At 46.1% G+C, this 19,749-nt stretch overlaps 1 pseudogene; it reads left to right on the top strand.

Moving 5' to 3' along the window:
• The first annotated feature begins 7,398 nt into the window (after window positions 1-7,398).
• LOC129047415 (putative golgin subfamily A member 8D) lies at window positions 7,399-19,315 on the top strand (annotated as a pseudogene).
• Window positions 19,316-19,749: the final 434 nt, after the last annotated feature.

The following is a 19,749-nucleotide window of genomic DNA, read 5'->3' as shown; positions in this document are numbered from 1 at the left end:
AGATAGATAGAATATATATATATGAGTTTGGAGGAGCTGATGGCTTTCATGTCCAGTAGCCTCACATTCCTGAAAGCATTAGTACAGGTGGCCATCTGTTGAACAAGAAAGGCAGGGGAGGGATGTGCAAAAAAGTAGCAGCATATCTCAGTTTCTGAGTAAAATGAACAGCTGACCAACTGCAAAGAAAGCTATTCAGGTTCTCCCCTGGAACATCCAGATGATTTCACTCACCGCTATCATTTTCTCATTGCCAATATCCTGAAAACCCTACATTCTGCTCAGTTAACTTCACAAGCCCATGAATAGTCTTTCTCACTGCACATCATTCTGCCTCCGTGGTCACACCTCCCTGTCTGAACCTCCTGGCTCCCTTGACTCTTACGATTCCATTGAACTCACCCAGATAAGACAGGTGAATCCCTTCATGTCAGGATCCTTAATTTAATCACATCTGCAGAGCACATCTGCAATGTAAGGCAACACAGTCACAGGTCTGGGAATGAGGACTTGGGAGTCACCTCTGGGGAGGGGCATTTCCTACTCACCACAGTGTTTTTCAGTCTTTGAATGTAAACATGAGGCCTGGGATAATCTGTCACCTTGTGACCATGAGACAACAAACGTGAGAGAAAGACCGTTCCAAAATGCAAACACTAGCATGTACCTGGATCTATTATTAGTGGATGTATAACTGGGACTTCTTATATGACATAGGTAAACTCTCTATTGGTGAGCCTTCTTAAACTTGGGTTTTCTTTTTCTTGGAGCCATCCACGATAAGAAGTGTATTTTATGTTATGACCCAATAGTGAGCCATAATCCTTATTTGAAAAACACTGTCCTAAGAATAAAGATTATTTAAGCTTTTTACTTTTTTTTGTTTTCTGCACATTATACTGCATTTTATTTGAGCTATGTAAACAAGGCAATATTCACATTTAAATTGCTTTTTAAAAAGACCTCTCAGCACTGAACTCCATACAAATCTTAGCACCATCTAAGTCAGCTACTCTTTGCTAAAATCCCCCTACTGTTTGTATTGAAGATTCTGTTTCACTCTGCTTTTTCTACTCTGTAGTCTTCTTTTTTTTTTTTTTTTTTTGTAGAGATGGGGGTCTATGTTGCCCAGGCTGGTCTCAAACTCCTGACCTCAAGTGATCTTCCCAACAACACTTCCTGAAGCTCTGGGTTTACAGGCATGAACCACCATGCCTGGCCCACTTTGTATTCTTTCTGATGATTATCCTTCATCCTGCTGTCCTCTAACTATAGTTCCCTCAAGGTATTTTACTTTTAAAATTTTTGACCAGGACCTTTATTGAGAAATGCATTTTACATCACAAGTTACCACACACATAGAGCTAATGTTTGGTTTTCAGCTATATTTTCACAATTAGATTTTTCTCTGAAAAAATAATCAATAAATCATTAATTTTTCTCTGAAAAAATAATTATGTGGATAAAACAACTAAATTCCTATCAGATGTCAACCCCTTTGTGTGCTAGAGCCCACTGCCTTGCATCGCCTGAGAACTTATTTATTTTGGACAATTATCCAATCTCTTTCCTGCATCATTAATTTCTTACCTTCTACAGGATTATGCCCTAAATTTCATTCTGTTACACTCATGGAAAGAAGAAGAAACTGGAGATGGAGGAGAGAGAGGAGGGGGAACTAAATATGCAGCTCTACTCTAGTTCTCTGCTACCCTTAAAAGTAAAACTTCTAGAAAGAGCCATCTATAGTCGCATTCTCTACTTCATCACCTGAATTCTCTCCTAAGACCACTCTAATTGAGCTTTCATTTTCACTGCCTTTATGAACTTTTGTTAAGCTACATGCAGTGAAATCCAAAGGTAACTCTTCTATTCTTGTCCAAAATGTCTTAGAAGTGTTCAGTGAAGTTTATCACTTGCTTCTGTGATGAAGGCTTTCTTCTCCTGGTTTCACAAACCCCATCGTCTCCTTGCATTTCCTTTGTCACTGAAACTCTCTTACTGTCTCCTCAGCTCAATCATGGTATGCCCCTGGGCCCTTTCCTGGTCCTGTACTCTTTTCTATATAGAGATAAAGCATTTTAAACCCATCTAATCCCTGGGCTTTAACCAGTATCTGTATAAACAGGACTTTCAATTCTATATGTCTCATTCTGAACTCTTTTGGAACTACGATTTGAGTAATCACATACAGACTTGATATCTCCACATAATACAGAATACTGGAGGTACATGTTGCCTAATGATGGTCTTCTTTGTCCACTTCATTTCCTGAAACTGAAATGTAGAGATGTTGAATAACTTAACCAATTTCATATTGCTAGTCAGAAGCAGAGAAGATATGCCTTCGAAACAGCACTATCAGCTACTCTTTAGTAGACCAAAAAATTAAAAAGCACATAATGCATGTATTAAATACTAACAAGCAAGAGTATAAGATTTCTTTTTGTTTGTTAGGAAGACCCAATGTCAGATAAAGCTGTGCTGGATAGACTTCTGTAAATTCAAGCCCTGTGGTGGGGCTCTTTATGTCCCATGCTGAGTATGGCAGCAGAGGCATAACTGCATTTCTTTTAAGCTTTCCCCCAAAATTCAATCTGATTTTTATATTTTTATCTTTTCTCTCCCTGCTGGTAGGTTTCACTGGACTGATACAGATTTACATTTTCCCCAATCTGATTATATTCCAGTTTATTGATTAAAAATTACCACTGTGATATTAAGTTATTACAAAGTGAGGCATAATTTTTTAGTGAATTATCACTTTTGCAGGTAGTGATCACTGTGATGGGAGGCTCTCTTTAAATTATCCCATCAAATAGTTATTGTTTATTTAGAGCTTGCTGAGAGTCAGATCATTTATGTAAATTTCTAAATCCCCAAGACTCAAAGCTGATTTCCAAAAATATTTGACTTTAACAGTATAGTTTCTTCAACTGAACTGTCTTATTTACAAGCCTTTTAAGGATCAAGAGAAATTGCAGGTTTTGACACTCAGCATGTGAAGGCTTTTATTAACTATTAAAGAATGAATTTCCCACAGAATTTTTTTCTCAACTGGGTCTTCATGCAATAATGTTAATTATCAGGATAAACAATCCTGGAAGAGTAGCCCCAGGAGGGTGGAAGGGAGTCAGCCTTTCCTTTGTCTTTTCCTGAATTTCATATATTAAAAACACGCACACACACATATATATATATATATATATATATATATATATATATATTCTGAGAAAAATAAAACAGTTTGAAACAAAAATGTCTCCAGATCTCTTCAAAGGAAGATGGGGCAGCTTTATGTAGTGCAATTCCCAAAAGTGGGCGGTTTCCCTCAAGAGGCAGGGATTCTAGCCTACATGGGATACATATGGGAGAAAAAATAAGAAAAAGAAAAGAGATTTAAATATAAATAAATGAAAACACTTCTCCCTGATTATAATAATTTGGATGACAAATATTAAGAAAAATATTTGTCACTCAAAACATTCTGGTTTGTTGCTTTTTATACTTTTTTATGCATGTAAACATTTTAAAAAGTAGAATCATAATAGATAGCCTTTTGTCACTTTCTATATTTTGGGCATATTTCTGTGGCAGTAAATATTTTCTGGCATCATCATTTTTAATGGTTGGATGTATATTAATTCCTTTCCTTTCTTTTCCTTTTTTTCTTTCTTTTGTTTTTTCTTTCCTTTGTTTCCTTCCTTTCTTTCCTTTTCCTTCCTTCCTTCTTCCTTTCCTTTCTTTTCCTTTTCCTTTTCTCCTTCCTTCCTTCTTTCTTTCCCTCCCTCCCTTCCTTCCTTCCCTCCCTTCCTTCCTTCCTTCTTTCTTTCTCTCTCCAAACTCCAAAGTCACATTTCACTTAATTTTTATCCTGCCAAATTTCAAAGCGTTTTAACTTAGTGATTTTAGTGTAAACAGGAGCAGGAGAGAATGTAATTATCTGGGTCTTGTTCTGTCACCCAGGCTGGAATGCAGTCCCATAATCATAGCTACTGCAGCCTTAAATTCCTGGGCAGAAGCAATTTTCCCACCTCAGCCTGCCAAGCAGCTAGGACTACAGGTGTGTGCCACCACACCTAGCTATTTTTAAAAATTTTTGTGGAGATGTGAATTCGCTATGCTGCCCAGGCTTGTCTTGAACTCCTGACTTCAAGTAATCTTCCCACCTTGGCTTGTGGAAGTGCTGGGATTACAGGTGCGAACTACTGCTCCCGGCCAAGAGTTTAGTTTTGTTTGCTAGTGGTGTTCTTGGTATCTTTTCCTATTTGAGGCTTTGGTGCTAGTGCTGAAGTATTACACTCACCACCCAAGGTTTACAGGACTTTTGTTTTAATATGGAACAGATGGAACTGTTTAGTTCTGCATCTTTGCAGGTATACAAAATGTGCCTACCAGGACTCTGCTTTATATCCATTGAAAGCAAGAAGTAATACAGTAAAACTTTGCCTGGCTAGAGGCTTTGAAGGAATGGAGTGCTCTGGTTGAATTCTATTAACTTGGAAGTATGAAGGTGAACAAATTCAGAACTTAAATTTCCTTTGAATGCAATTTGAAAATATACCCAATGATTCCACTTTTCTTCTCTAGTAAGTTTGGACATTCCAATCTACTTGGTGTTTTATTATAGAACTCCTAGTGTGCCTGAGTCTTACATTGTGAAGACACTTTTTTAAAACTTTAGCAGTAAGAGGATGGAAATGGTTTTGTATGAGATCAGGCTGGATGAGAACTGATACTTGTAACATACTTTTTAGAGTAAACCTCTGGTTGCCGCTTGTTTTCTTATGGAACTCATGAAAATAAACACATTGGATGGAGGGTGGGAGTAGTGAGGAGAGTTACGTGTTATGTGTCTTAATTGCATGTCATTGTTTCATATCAAGACAGAACATATGGTATCCCTGGCTTTGGACATACAGAAGGAAACACATTTTTCTACCTGCTGTATGGCAGAGGATCTTAAACACCTGGAGGGATGACTGCAGCACAGATTGCTGAGCCCTACTCCAGAGTTTCTGATTCACCAGGTCCAGGGTAGGGCCTGGGAATTTGCACTTATAAAGATTTCTCAGGTGCTGCTGGTGCTGCTAGTCCAGAGATTACATTACTCTTGTCTACTAACTGTAAATTGTAGAACTCTAGATAAAAACTTGGTTTGGTCTGGGATAAGAAGCACACAGGTTACGGAGCAAATCTGAAAGATTCAACCCTTGATCCCAGCCTAGTGTGGAATTCAGGTAACAAGCAGTACACAGTGACATAACACAACTCTTGGTTTTCATGATTGCAAGTCATGACCAAGTATCAAGTGAGAAATTCAGTTTCATTTGCAAGGCTTAGAGAGGCCAGGTGATTCTAGAAAAATGGGCCTTGTATTTGTTTCAAACCAGTAAAGAGCTTTGAGTGCTTATTAAATTGAAAGCTTTTTAAATTTATTTTGTATTTTATTTTATTTCTTTTGAGATGGAGTTTCACTCTGTCACCCAGGCTGGACTACAGTGGTGTGAGCTTGGCTCACTGCAACCTCCGTCTCTCAGGTTCAAGTGATTCTCCTGCCTTGGCCTCCCGAATAGCTGGGATTACAGGCACCCACTACCATGCCTGGCTAGTTTTTGTATTTTTAGTAGAGATGGGGTTTCACCATGTTGGCCAGGCTGGTCTCGAACTCCTGACCTCAGGTGATCCACCTGCCTCGGGCTCCCAAAGTGCTGGGATTACAGTTGCAAGCCACCACATCTGGCCCAAAAGCTTTGTGTTGTTACAGATATCAAACATGTTTCTTGTTTAAGAAAAAAAATGTTAACAATAACGTAGGAGAAAAAGAGAAACATTTTTCCAAAAAAGAGAAACATTGTGATTATTTTACCTTATTGGAATGTTGGATAATATAGTCTGCTTCATTAATCATCAAGCACGCTATGGATTTTCTATTTTTATAGGATCTTTATCTCGGTTATGGTAATACTGGTAATTTTCGTACTGTGTTTGAAGACTAAAAATATAGGCCAAAGTCATAGACCTTGCATAGAAGCTGGATAATGAAGACAGCTCTGGAGGAACACATAGATACACACACACAGACACACATATATATAAAGTATGCACACATATATTTTTTAAAGTTTTAAAGCTTTTAAAGCAAAAGCCGGCCCCTCCCCTGTCCCAGAGTGGGTGGTCCCTCCACTCTCTTAGAGTGGGCGGGGACAGCAGTTGCATGGGCAGCTTTCCTTGTGAGCCACAGGGCCCTCTGGACAAACTGCTGCCTGGCCACGCCCCCTTTCCTTTCATCTTTGTCACTGACCAATGGGCTTGGAGCATGAAGGACACGCCCCTGTTCTGCATTCTACTGGGGCCCTGGTTACACCTCCTCTGGCTCAGTCACACAGCTGCCTGGTAGGCGAGTGGAGGTGTTCATCAGTGCTCACTGGGATTTCGCTGATGTGGCCCCAACCCCGCCTCCCTCCCCACCCTGCCTCCCTCCCCACCCCACCTCCCTCCCCACCCCACAATGGCAGAAGAAACTCGACAGAACAAATTGGCTGCAGCAAAGAAAAAGTTAAAAACGCACCAGGTCTTGGCCCCCCAACACAACCACAGATCCCCTCTGATGAGAAGACCACTGCCAGAGTCCATACCACTCCTGAGACACACTGGACTGGGCCGCCCAACTGCAGCACCTCTGGGGTTCCCCCAACAAAGTCTTGTCAGTCAGCCCTGCCCCTTCAGCAAGCAGCCCAGTCCCTGCCCTTGCCAATTGCCCCAGGTTGACTTTGAGTGGGTAAGTCCTGGGGATCCCCACTCTATTACTAGGCCCTCACCTCCAGACGCCCCAAGCTCAACCTCCCTGGGCTCTTTGGGCTTGTGTCTCCAAGGACCTGGGTCCCCCAGCCCCAGGCCCCACCATCATCAGTCATCCCTGGGTGACTTTGGGCTGGTGACTCCTGGGGCTCCCTGCTGCAGACTGTGCCCTCCCCTCCTGCTGCCTCAAGGTCGACCTCCCTGGGCTCTTTGCGCTGGCGTCTCCAAGGACCTGGGTCTCAACCCTGTGTTTCCCTCCCCTGTTGTGGAGCGGCGACTCAGACATTGCGCTGATGTTGTCCCTCCCCCTAACCAGGAGGAGTGGAATGTAGTGATGTCACAGTTCGCCTAGGAACTGTCATTACTGCAAGACCGGCCTTTGATCTTACAACCCAGTCCCCTAAGCGTTCTCACCCCATTTCTGTTTCCTCTGGTCACAGCACAAATTTCCAGCTGGAAGGGGAATGGACTATGGGACCTAGGAGCAAGAGGTTTCAGGCTGCCTTACTCCCTTAACATAGACATTGACAATGGAAAAAGCCTACACTTTCCCCATGAGCTCAAAATGTTGACAGTGTCTCTGGGTGGCAGTGGGGGAATGGGTTGGGTTTGGTTTTTCTCCCAGGCTTCTACTTTGCAGAGAGATTTTAACATTTCTTTCCTGAGTTCTCCACCTCATATTCTAATTCTCCATGGTTCTGGGACCAGACTGCCCTTCATTCAGTGGTCTCCGAAGTGAGATTTGCTCATCTTCTGTGGAATAGATCTTGGGAAATTGAACTTGACAGCTTGAATTTTCCTCATATTATCTCAACCTGGGGTACTTTGAGTGCCACAGAATAATGTGGGACATCTTTCTGAAGCCTCAGTTTCCCTTGATTCTCCTGAGATCATGAGAAAAAGCATTAATGTACTTAGGGATGACAGTCACATAGGTTTCTAAGAGTATACCAGACTTCTCTCTGAAATGAGGTTTGGGTTGTCCTCTTTCTGATAAATTCCCAGATTTAACAGAAAGGCTGCCTTCTGCCATGAGGACACATTGATATAAGAGTTTGAGAGGTACTGGTGCACTTGTTCACACTAACAGACGTGTGAGGATGTATGACTCTAAACCACACGGCATACAGTTCCTGCCTACTTAATGTTTACTTTTCTACCTCTGCCTCTTGTTTTGGTCTCTGGCAGCTGCTAATTCTTGGCAAAACCCCAGAGCTTGGAGTCAGAAGACTGAGTTTCAAAGTTCCAGTATCACCTCTTTCTTGCTTGCTTTCCTTCTTTCTTTCTTTCTTTTCTTTCTTTCCTTCCTTCCTTCTTTCCTTTCTTTCTCTTTCTTTTTCTTTCTCTCTCTCTCTTCCTTCCTTCCTTTCTTCTTTTTTTTCTAGCCATGATATCAATCCCTCTCAGTCACTAAATGATTGTGACAACACCTTGTACAGTTGTTGGTGTCATTAAATCAGATGGTGTATAAGAGTATTTTGTAAAAACTATAAAGGAGGATGTGGCTGATAGTTCTCATGAGTATTACTGCTCTTCCTTCCCACAGTTAAAAGAATATTAGCAGAGAAAGAGCCCTGGTGTTCCAGCAGGAGCAGAGAGGAACAGGAAAACAAATGGCAGTGGCCCTGAGACAGCCACCTCTGGTGGTGGCCACTCACCTGGGGATGTGAGTCTTGGCTGGCCAGGCTCCTGGGGAAAGGGGACCCAAGGGGCAGTAGAGGGTAATTGTTAGGATTGTGGATGGACTGTTAGGTACTGGTTAAGAATTCTGGGTTTGAATCCTGCTTCTCCATCTGCCAGGGATATGGTTTAGGGCAAGTTGCTTGAGCTCTTTGGGCCTCTCTTTTCACATCTGTATAATAGAGGTGGTATTGTTTGACTTCCTTTTGTGAAGTTTAAGTGAGATTTGTTATTGTTGTTTTTATGTTAATGCCTAGTACATGGCCTACTGTAAACACTCAGGACACCCAGGATATGGTCATTGCTGTTTGATTTTCCTCATCCCCAGTCTCAAGGGGAAGCCAGGACAATGAGAACAGCCACTTGCCATCAGGAGTCACTGAAAGGGCCCCACGGTGGGATGGTGGGGAGACAAAAACCAGGAGAGAAGTTGGCACAAAGAGTTTTGGGAGAAAATGTCCAAGATAGGCAGAAAAGAAAATGTTGCCAGTTGATGGGGAAGAAAGGAAGTCAGAGGGCTTAGACACTGAGGGGGACAGAACATCTCCATGTGCACTCTCATCTCTTGTAGTCAGCACCAGGTATCCACAGGGAGGGCCCTACATCATCTGCTACCCTGAAGGATCTGGAGGTAAGAGGCTCTGGGTTGAGGTGCAGTGACCCTGCAGGCCAGCCCTCCAACCTCCTCCCACAGCAGGGACTAGGTGCCCCTCTGCCTGCTGAGACAGTCCACACATACCGCAGCCCTAATGATTGTTCTCTCTACCTCTCCCCCCACTCCACTCCTCCTGCACCTCCTCCTTGCTGCATGTGCCTCAGAGCCCGTGCCAAGAACCAGCAGTAGTCCCAGACTCCAGGTCTGTAAAAATCAGTCAACTGAAGAACACCATCAAATCTTTGGTCAGAGTCCAGTGGGGTCCCCTGATTCCACGCTGCCAATATTGGGCTCATTTCCCCTTGGGGCCCTGAAGAAAGGGGCTGTGGGCCCCTGGCGCCAAGGGCAAATAAGGAGCTGGGGCATCCAGGCCTCACCTGGAGGAACCCCAGAACATGCAGCATGGCCCTTCTTTTGCTGCCCTCTTTGCCGACCCTCTCCTCTCCAGACACCCCTGCTTGAGTCCTTGCTACACATGCCCTGGGGTTGTTGCCACTCGGGGAACTGCTAGCCTGACTGGTTGTCAGGGGCCCCATATTTCTGCCGTGACTCAGTCACTAATTTGCTCTTTGATTCTGGACAAGCCACCTCTCCTTTTTGGGCTCGTGTTTTGAGAGGAGGTAGTGAGTATCAAAGGTCTCTGTCAGCTCTGAGAGTCCAAGACTTAAAGGCCCCCTAGAGTGGAAACCTCAGGGCCAAGGGCTCCTGTCAGTCCTTTTCCATCCTATATCTGCTGTGAAGAACCATACCTGGCCCATATGTGCTCAGTAAATGTTTATTGAATGAATGCACTTTTCTAAATCACAAGCTGGCAGAAAGAGGGGCCTTTCTCAAACTCCATCTCTAGAGGTTTATGTTACTCTTCTCTCAAGAGATTCCAGATTCAGACTTTTGAGTTTTGTGGCTGTGGGCAAAAACCAACAAAGACCCAAATCCTCTGTCCTTGGGAGCTTGAAGAGAGTTTACCAGTTCGTGTTCCCACTGGATCTGAGAACTTTGCCTTTAAAATCCATTCCTGGTCCCTGCCTACCGCTTCCTGGTCTGGGGAGTAGAGCTGAGGGGGCCACCCTCCATCACCTTAATTTGACTCTCCCAACAGAAGCAACAGAAGAAACAAGTGGAACATCAGCTGGAAGAAGTAACGTGATTTCTTTGTTTGCTCATGACATGACTGCTGGGTTTGGGGGGCACTCAGATGTAGAGGCCCCAGTCTCATCTCGCCCACTCCCAGCTTGGGGAAGAAGGCTCACCCCTCAGATTCCACCCCATCCCCACAGGGTCCCTGGTAACCTGGTCCCATGGATGGGCCTGTCCTGGGGCATTGGTGGCATTCTGGGGGCATGTCTCTTGCTGTGCCATCTCTGCCTCCCCCCGGTAAGAGCTCTGTCTTCCTCTTCCTATAGGAAAAGAAAGCAAACAATGAGAAACAGAAAGCTGAAAGGGAGCCAGAGGTGAGTGGAGGGTGTGCAGTTCCCTCCTGTCCTCCAGAGAATGTTTCTTTCCTTCTCTTTCAGCACTTGCTTGGCTTTTCTCCCAAAGGTTCAAATCCAGAGATTGAACACACAGAAAGGGAAACTAAATACGGACCTATATCACAGGAAATGTTCTCCCAAGAATTTTGAAGGTAGGAATCTGGGCACCCTGTCATCTTTCCACCTGGCACTTTGACATGTCTTTAGGGAGAGTCCTTTGGGCCCCATCTCAAGTCTCTCATTACAGATGAGTCCAAGGGTCTGGCCATCCACCTGCAACATTCATTGCAGTGTATAGCAGAGTTAGAGTGGGCTCTCTCTGCTGTCACCACCACACAGGAGAAGAAGGAGGACAGTGTGAGTTCAGCCACTTGCCCCATCCCTTGGCAGCTTGGCTTCCTAGATGGAGGAGTGAGCCTAAAGGTCCCTTCTGCAGGATGGAGTGTCCTGCCCAGAAAGCAGCATGGCCATTTCCCGCTGCTTTTGTGTATGGTTGTTAGAGCAGCCTGGGGCTGAGTCAGCTGCTGTGGGTGAGTTGGGGGCCACTGTGGGGAGCGAGCACTGGACGCAGAGCTTGGAGGCCAAGTGCCTGCCCTGCCCTTACCTGGCTGTGGTCTTGGCCAAGTCCTAGGTGGGGTATTAGGTACTTCTACTGTGAAGGTACAGAAGAGTACCTTTAATATGTCACCATTTCTGTAGAGAGAGGAAACTTGTGTGTGTGTGTGCATGTGTGTGTGTGTGTGTGCATACTATGATAATATACATAAAACTTGTCTGCAAGGGTTCATAAAAAACTCAGGAGAGAGCAACAGGGTGGCTGGGAGATACTTCCCTTCTGTACCTTCTGAGTTTTGGACTATGTGAATGTATCATCCATTCAAAAAGTGAACAAAAGATTAATTTTCCCCTTCCTATCTGTGACCCCACCCCTAGCAAGAAAAATGGGCTTAGCGAATCGCATAGACCTGGGTGTTCAAATCCCAGCTCTGCCTAAGTGATCTTAGGCAAGCACTTAACCTTGAATACTCCATGTGTTTTCATCTACATAACATAGGTAATCATAGTAACTGTGTCTCCTATGGTGGTTGCGAGGATTAAATGGGATTGCTAGCATGGTACCTGGTGAAGCACTCCATAAAAGTTCAAACAGTGGTAGCAATAACAGTAATAACAAAGCAATATTATCTGATCTCTCTGGGCCTCTGTTAGCCAGCTGTAAATTCAATCTCTTTCCCTGTCCCTTCCAACTTGACTGAGTTCTTTTAAAAACTAGACCACAAGCTTGGGAAGGCCTTGATCTTTACTGACCGAGTTGTATATTGAGCCTAGCCCAGCCCTTTTAAGGGGCACTGTGTGGAATGGCCCAGGCTCTCCAGATCGAAACTTCTCACTCTTCACCATCAGACCTCGAGCCGCAGTAAAGCAGTTATTGAGTGGCAGTTAGAGCGGTCCATACGGGAGCAGGCACTGCTGAATGCACACATGACACAGGTGAGGTTTTGTAGAGGGAGGGATGTGGAAGGAAGATGACCCAGGTGGCCAGGAGCAGCTGAGGACCAGTGACAGCCCTTCCTAACTTCTGTGCCCATTCTTGCAGTTGAAAGAGTTGCTTAAACAAATCCAGCTAGAGAGAGATGAATATGCTCAACATATAAAAGAAGAGAGGGCCCAGTGGCAGCAGAGGATTAGGAAAATGTTGCAGGAGGTGAGATCTGACCCTTCAACCCCCCACCTTAGATAAGTCACTGGATCTTTCTGGGCATCTGTAAAATGGGAATAGTACAGCCAGAGGTGGTCCTGGGTCTGGGCTTTGTGGAGGTGGGGGCAGAGAGGGAGATGGCAGCCTGTCCAGCCCCCAGCCCCTCTCTCCAGGGCCCTTTCCCCCTGTGCTTTGGGCAGGTTCTCACATTGAAGAAGGAGAAGAAGCATGAAACATGTCGGGGAAAGAAGCTGGAGAGGAGCTTGTCCAAACTCAAAAACCAGATGGGTAAGATGGGGCTGGCATGACCTGGGAGCAGGACTGGCATCAGAGGGCTGTTGGGGTGGCTTAGAATCCCCCAGGGAGGTGGGTGGATGGAAGGGCTTTGAGGCAGAGGGAAAGAGGTCTGTGCCAGGAGACAGCAAGTCTTGTCATCTCCATGAGCCTCAGTGTCCCCATCAGCAAAGAGGGCCCATTGTCAGCCACCCACAGTGCTCTCTGAAAGTGGCTTGGAAGACTGGCTACCATCTGGGTGCGAGGGATCAGTAGCAGTGAGGCCAAGTTCAGGGAGCCTGAGAGGAGCTGTGCACCAAGAGGAGGGTTGTGTTTGTTTGTTTTTTTGAGAATCCAGAGGCCCTTATTGTCTGCTTCCTTTCTCAGCTGAACCCCTGCCCCCGGAGCCTCCAGCAGTACCCTCTGAGGTGGAGCTGCAGCACCTGAGGAAGGAGGTTGACAGAGTGGCAGAAGAACTCAAAGCCCAGGTGGACAACAATAAGCACATGAGTGTCCTGATATCAGGGCAAAAGGAGAGGCTTCGGGAGTAGGATGAGAGGCTTTGGGAGCAGAGGGAGAGGCTTCGGGAGCAGGATGTGAGGCTTCAGCAGCTGGCTGAGCCACAGAGTGGCTTCAAGGAGCTGCTGAATTGCCCCACCTAGGAAGCCTGCCCTCCTCCCTAGCCCTCCAGGCCTTTGTTTCCCCACCTATAAAATGGGGCAGTGTAGCCCTCACGTGAAATGTTACTTCTAAAGGCACCTGTGAGCCAGAGCCATGCTCTGGTGGCTGTGGGAGAGAGGGGATGATTTTTATAACCTGCCTCCACCCTTCCCGGTGCCATGGGAGGCAGACACCAAGTTCTGGGGTCTCCAGCTGCAGTGGGTGGCTGCTGATTGCTTCTCTCTGTCCAGAACAATGAGAACAAGAGCACACTGCAGTTGGAGCAGCAAGTAAAGGAGCTGCAGGAGAAGCTTGGCAAGGTAAAGGAGGCGGTAACCTCTGCCCCATCCAAGAAGGGCTGGGAGGTGGGCACCAGCCTGTTGGAAGGGGAGGTGCCAGGCCAGAGGCAGCTCTAGCCTGTGGGCAGGTGACCCCAGCACCCTCCAGGGAAGTCCTGTGATGATTTCTTGCTTCCTGCCTTCTGACTTTTAGAGGTGGGTAGCCCTGGGCTCCTCCCAGGTCTGGACATCATCATCCCAGCTAGTGGCATGGAGGCCCCAGTCATAGGGGGAGACAGTGGTATAAGAGGCTCCTTATGCCAGGCGCGGTGGCTCATGCCTATAATCCCAGCATATTGGGAGGCTAAGGCAGGAGAATCACTTGAGGTTGGGAGTTTGAGATCAGCCTGGCCAACATAGTAAAACCTCATCTTTACTAAAATTACCAAAAAAAAAAAAAAACATTAGCCGGGCATGACGGCACATGCCTGTAATCCCACCTACTCAGGAGGCTGAGGCACGAGAATCACTTGAGCCCAGGAGGTGGAGGTTGCAGTGAGCTGAGATTGCACCACTACACTCCAGCCTGGGCCACAGAGTGACACTCTGTCTCCAAACAAAACAAAAAGGCTCCTTAGATTAAAACTGGATTCCAGCCTCGGTTCCACTGGTCACCATTCAAGTACTTTGCATCTTTAAGTCTCTGTTTGCTTAAATTCAAAAGGAAGTTAACATTTTCCTTACAGAGGTGCTGAGGATTAATTGAGATAATACTTGGAAAGCATTAGGCATGTAGCACAGTTAGCAGATGGTGGTTGGCTCCCAGGGCTTTTCCACCAGTCTGCGGCCTACAGTTTAAATGGTGAGAAGAGGGTATGAGATTTGAGGCTGGGGAAGGAGGCATGGGGTTCTAGGAAAAGGAGGCAGTCACTTAGGCCTGGAGCAAGGGGCCAGGGGCCTGGGCAGGTGACAGAGCCCCATAATGCCCTTGCTACCCTATTAATGGGCCCAGAATCTGGAAGCCAGCAACCACGTGCCCTCATGCCCAGGGTCTTCCTGCAGGTGGAGCTGAAGAGCCAAGAGGCTCAGAGTCTGCAGCAGCACCCAATTACCTGGGTCACCTGCAGCAGTACATGGCCACCTATCAGGAGCAGGTGGCCACCTATCAGCAGCTGACCTCTGAGAAGCAGGTGCCACACAGCCAGTTACTGCAGCAGACCCAGCTCACGAACCAGCTGCATCAGCAGGAAGCTTGTGGCAAAGTGGTAGCTGACCTAGCCCACCAAAAGTTGCAGGAGACCCAGGGGAGGGAGCTGAGGCCGGGGCCCTAAGGGGGACAACCTACCAAACTCTGTGCCTTCTCACCCTTTCCTGGCCCCTTAGGAGCTCCCAGAAGCTGCCAGCCAGCAAAACCAGCCCCTACAGGCCCAGTTGAGCCTCATGGCTCTCCCTGAGGAAGGTAAGGGAGACTGCCCAGAGGAAGAGGAGAGAGCCCCAGGAGGAAGTGGGGACTGTTAGCAGCATAGGATTGAGGCGTTGGAAGAGACCTTTAGAACAGCTGGTCCTTATGTCAACCGGGTGCCTGCACTAAGTTCTGCATCAATATGGTGACCTCCTGGGAGTGGAGGGCCATCAAGTTGCCTAAGGATGGCTGAACTGGCCCAGGTCAGAAAGGGAGCAGGTCAGAACTCCCGCACCAACCGGTAGTGGGACTACGCCTGATCTTGGTTCTTAAAAGTAAAAATAAAGAACAGCAGCTCATTGCTCTCTGGGTAGTGGCTGACTCAGGGTTACACAGTGAGGGTGGAGGCAGAGGTGGACCTACAGTACTTCCCTTGTTGGGTTGTCTGAGGACCCTTCTGGCCACCCCCCACAGGACATGGAGGAGGAAGGACATCTGGAGAGTGAGGAGGAGGAGGCACCTCGGCCCATGCCGAGCAACCCAGAGGACCTGGAGAGCTGGGAGGCCATGGTGAGCCTGACTCCCCCGGCACCCATTTTGCCACCTTCCTCTGTGGTCCCTCCAAGACCCCTTTATGCTCTTGGTTTCCCTGCCTTCTGATTTCTCTGGACCCTCGACCCTTCCGGGAGCCAGTGGTCAGACACCATTTCACCTGTGACCAACAGGCGCACTCTCTGAGGCCCCAAAGGAAGAGGCTGCGCTCCACCTCTCTGCCCCGTTTGTTCTGTGTATGCCCCTACAGGAATGCTCACCTCTTGCCCTCAGGTTGCATTTTTCAACTCCGCTGGAGCCAATGCCCAGGAGAAGCAGGCACGGTTACGAGAGCAGGTGAAAGAGCAGAGGGTGTGCTGCCAGCACCTGGCTCAACTGGTGGCCTCAGCCCAGCAGAAGCAGAGGCAGCGGTCCCAGCCCCAGTGACTGGGGGCCAGTCTGTGAGTGGGGAGACCCACCGGGCCGTGCAGGAGGTCATGGAGAAGCTGGAGGTGAGTGAGTCCTGGCATGGGCCAAGAAGGGCAGGGGTGGGGCAGGTCGCTACCATGATGTGACCCCATGATTTTGGCTCCAGAGCAGCCTTACGGACCTCCTGAAGGAGAAGGTGGACCTGAGGTAGCGAGTGGAGAAGCTAGAACGTCGATTCATCCAGTACTGGAAAGACAGAAGCCATCAGTGAGCGGGAGGCCAGGGCATGGCAGGGGGAGCTGCAAGGCCATCAGAGAGGCCTCAGAGTCTGAGCCCCGTCCTCCTGCAGGAAAGTTCATCACCTTAGAACACAGCCAGGGGGCAGTGCCAAAGATGCGGCAATGGGAGGAGAACATCATCAGGCTGGTCCAGGACAAGGAGGAGATGAAGGTGGGGTGGACATCATCAGGCTGGTCCAGGACAAGGAGGAGATGAAGGTAGGGAGGACATCATCAGGCTGGTCCGGGACAAGGAGGAGATGAAGGTAGGGTGGGCATCATCAGGCTGGTCCAGGACAAGGAGGAGATGAAGGTAGGGTGGACATCATCAGGCTGGTCCAGGACAAGGAGGAGATGAAGGTAGGGTGGACATCATCAGGCTGATCCAGGACAAGGAGGAGATGAAGGTAGGGTGGACATCATCAGGCTGGTCCAGGACAAGGAGGAGATCAAGGTAGGGTGGACATCATCAGGCTGGTCCAGGACAAGGAGGAGATGAAGGTAGGGTGGACATCATCAGGCTGGTCCAGGACAAGGAGGAGATGAAGGTAGGGAGGACATCATCAGGCTGGTCCAGGACAAGGAGGAGATGAAGGTAGGGAGGACATCATCAGGCTGGTCCAGGACAAGGAGGAGATGAAGGTAGGGTGGACATCATCAGGCTGATCCAGGACAAGGAGGAGATGAAGGTAGAGTGGACATCATCAGGCTGGTCCAGGACAAGGAGGAGACGAAGGTGGGGTGTGCAACATCTCTGCAGAGGTGGGGGTGGGCGTGAGGGTGGGTGCCGGTAGGTGTGTAACAGATGAGCACCCTTCCCTCCAGGTGAAGCTGCTGGAGCTGCCGGAGATGATGTTGCGGCTTGTGGTGACTACAACGAGGGACACGGCAAATTCCCAGCCACTGCCCTGAACCCTGCTGATGAGCCCGGTCCAGGAGCCCCAGCCCCCCAGGAGCTTGCAGGTGCTGACAAGCATGGTGGTGAGTAGAGTCCTCAGGCGGGGTGGGCAGGCAGGGGCAAGGGAGGCTTGTGCTGCACTCAGATCCCCATCTCCGTGTCTCCAAAGATCTTTGCGAGGTGAGCCTCACTGACAGCATGGAGCACCCAGGCTTGGGCAGCAACTCCTGTATGCTGTTCTTTTGCTGGGCTTGGCTGCTGAGAAGAAGGAGATAAACATCACCATCATCAAAGTGCTGGTCAAGAAATTTTAAAAAAGGAAACAAAATTATGGGGTTAATCTCCTACCCAATTCATTTACTTCATTTGAATGTTAGAGCCACTCATGATTATTTGTGTTTGTAATTTATAGTTTAAGTTTATTTGTAGAAAGTTAAAGGAGAGTGGGTCTCTGGCTTTCACTGATGTTCACTCTGGCGTCCTTTAGCATTTTTCTTTTTTAGTTTCATAATTGTAGGTCATTAGCATGCACATCGAGTTTGCCCTTACATGGTGGGAGTTCAAATACACAAAGACCCACTATTTGCACAAAATTATTCTTGCTGGTTTGGGATAAGCTGCCATGCTTTTTTAATGTTATTGCAGCATGTATATTCATTACAGAATTCAGATAAAATTTGCTTATATTCTGCTATTGTTTGATCTAATCTTAATCACAGTGAGCTCTTCATTAGCTCAATATGTGGTTTGCCCCCAAGTGTGCACTGTTTATTACTTTGTAATATGCCACTATGAGTACTGACATTTAGAGTTGTTTAAAGGCTGAGAACTGGAAACAGCCTTTCCCCTATTTTCTGTGTATTGGGATGGGAGTAATAACATTTCGGGGGAGCTTTTAAAATCTCACATAAGAGGAAAGTGGCCTGCTCTGGCAGGTATGTGCAGGATAGAGTGTGTTTCATTTGTTCTGGTGCCAAGAATTAGCACTGTACTATGGTAGTTCCCTTAGGATTTGTATGTGCTCTGGGCTCATGAAGATATTGCATCATGAGCTGCAGCAGTTGTACTCTTCCTCGATGACCTAAAAAGTGATTATTTCTGAGGAACGAAAGGCTCCATCATTGACTGTAGATGTGGAAAGCCTTTCCTAGCTTAGAGCATTTGTATCTATAATACATTTTAAAGTCAGAATTGATGTTACCTGTTTTAATCACATGACCACATGTCCCAGTACACAAAAGAGTGCTGGTTGGCATTCTTCTTAATGTATTTAGTAAAGATCATAAGAAATCCTTTAAGAGTTTAAATGTCCCTGGAACAGGCATACAGGCTCTAGTCAAGAATGAATTAGAGTGAAGGAAAGCTGTGTGACACCTGGCATTCCTCTCTGTTCATGGAGCTTCTTTGAGGTTTGAAGATTGATTTTTACCATCTAGACCTCTCTGGCCAATACCTATTCTTCAACCACCTTGGTTACTCTGACATAGGAATTTACTTCTTTTCCTTGAATGGAAAACACTTTAAAAAATAATAACAAACATTATTATAAACTAATATATGTGAGAGTATTTAGTTGAAACAAAAAGGAGTTTTAGTAGACAGTATTATACTATATTTGAAAATCAAGGAGACATTTATGCAATTTAAAATGTTTATAAATTGCAGTGCAGTCTACTGTTTGTGAATGTCAATGTATTATCAGGAAACATGTCTATACAATTGCAGAGTTATATTTCCTCACAAACTTGTTTACTAAGAGTGAAATATGTTTTTGTACCTCTCAGTTTCAGTTAGGGACATATTTTGTGCAATATTTATGTGATTGTGCCTATGCATGATGAATGAATGACTTCAGTCATACATTGCCTAAATCATAACTTGATGATGCTTGGGAAAGACTCAACAGTTCAAACTTCATGAAGTTCTAATGTCTGTGTTCCAAAACACATCACATTATTAGGATGTAGGGAGATGTGTATGTGCACTCCCTGGGGTGGGGATTTCTAGTTACTAGACCATCTCCATTTTTAGCGTTTGGCGTCCTCATGATACTTTTCTAAATATGACATTAACAGGAGAACAACAATACGATTTTACTGATGGAATAACAGATTTGCCTGCATTCACTGAAAGAGCGCAAATATTGGGTCCTTGTGATTTCAACTGACTCTTCCAAATTGTACAAATGTATCAATGTACTAGATAAACCCAGTTTCAGAATGATAAAGAAAAAATGTTAGACCAAATAATGCAGCTAATTAACAGTGGTACGATTTCTAGCCCGTGGGTTTAAAATGGGCTTAAAGTCCTGTTCTTGCCTTTTATTTTCTGAACTTGCTGCTTTTGCATTCTTTGAGTTCGGTTTAAAGACAGTTACTTTAAGTCCATTTTAAACCCTCAGGCTAGAAATTGTACCACTGTTAATTAGCCACATCTATTTGGTCTAACATTTTTTCTTTATCATTCTGAAACTGGGTTTATCTAATACATTGATAAATTATTTCAAAGGTACTTTTATTGTTGAAATCACTTCACTTTTGCCCTGATAAATATCAATGACTAGTAATGACCTTCAGATAGCATTTAGCATCTGTAACCACTCTGACAATAATGTGTTCATCAGGTGCCTATGGATTAAATCACATACTGGCATATTTAAGCTGAATGTCAGTCTGGAAATAAATTTCCCATAT

This window comes from Pongo abelii, chromosome 16 (genome assembly GCF_028885655.2).
Source record: "Pongo abelii isolate AG06213 chromosome 16, NHGRI_mPonAbe1-v2.0_pri, whole genome shotgun sequence".
NCBI classification, from domain to species: domain Eukaryota; kingdom Metazoa; phylum Chordata; class Mammalia; order Primates; family Hominidae; genus Pongo; species Pongo abelii.
The sequence above is the reverse complement of the archived record's forward strand: the minus strand, read 5'-3'. Positions and strand labels throughout refer to the sequence as shown.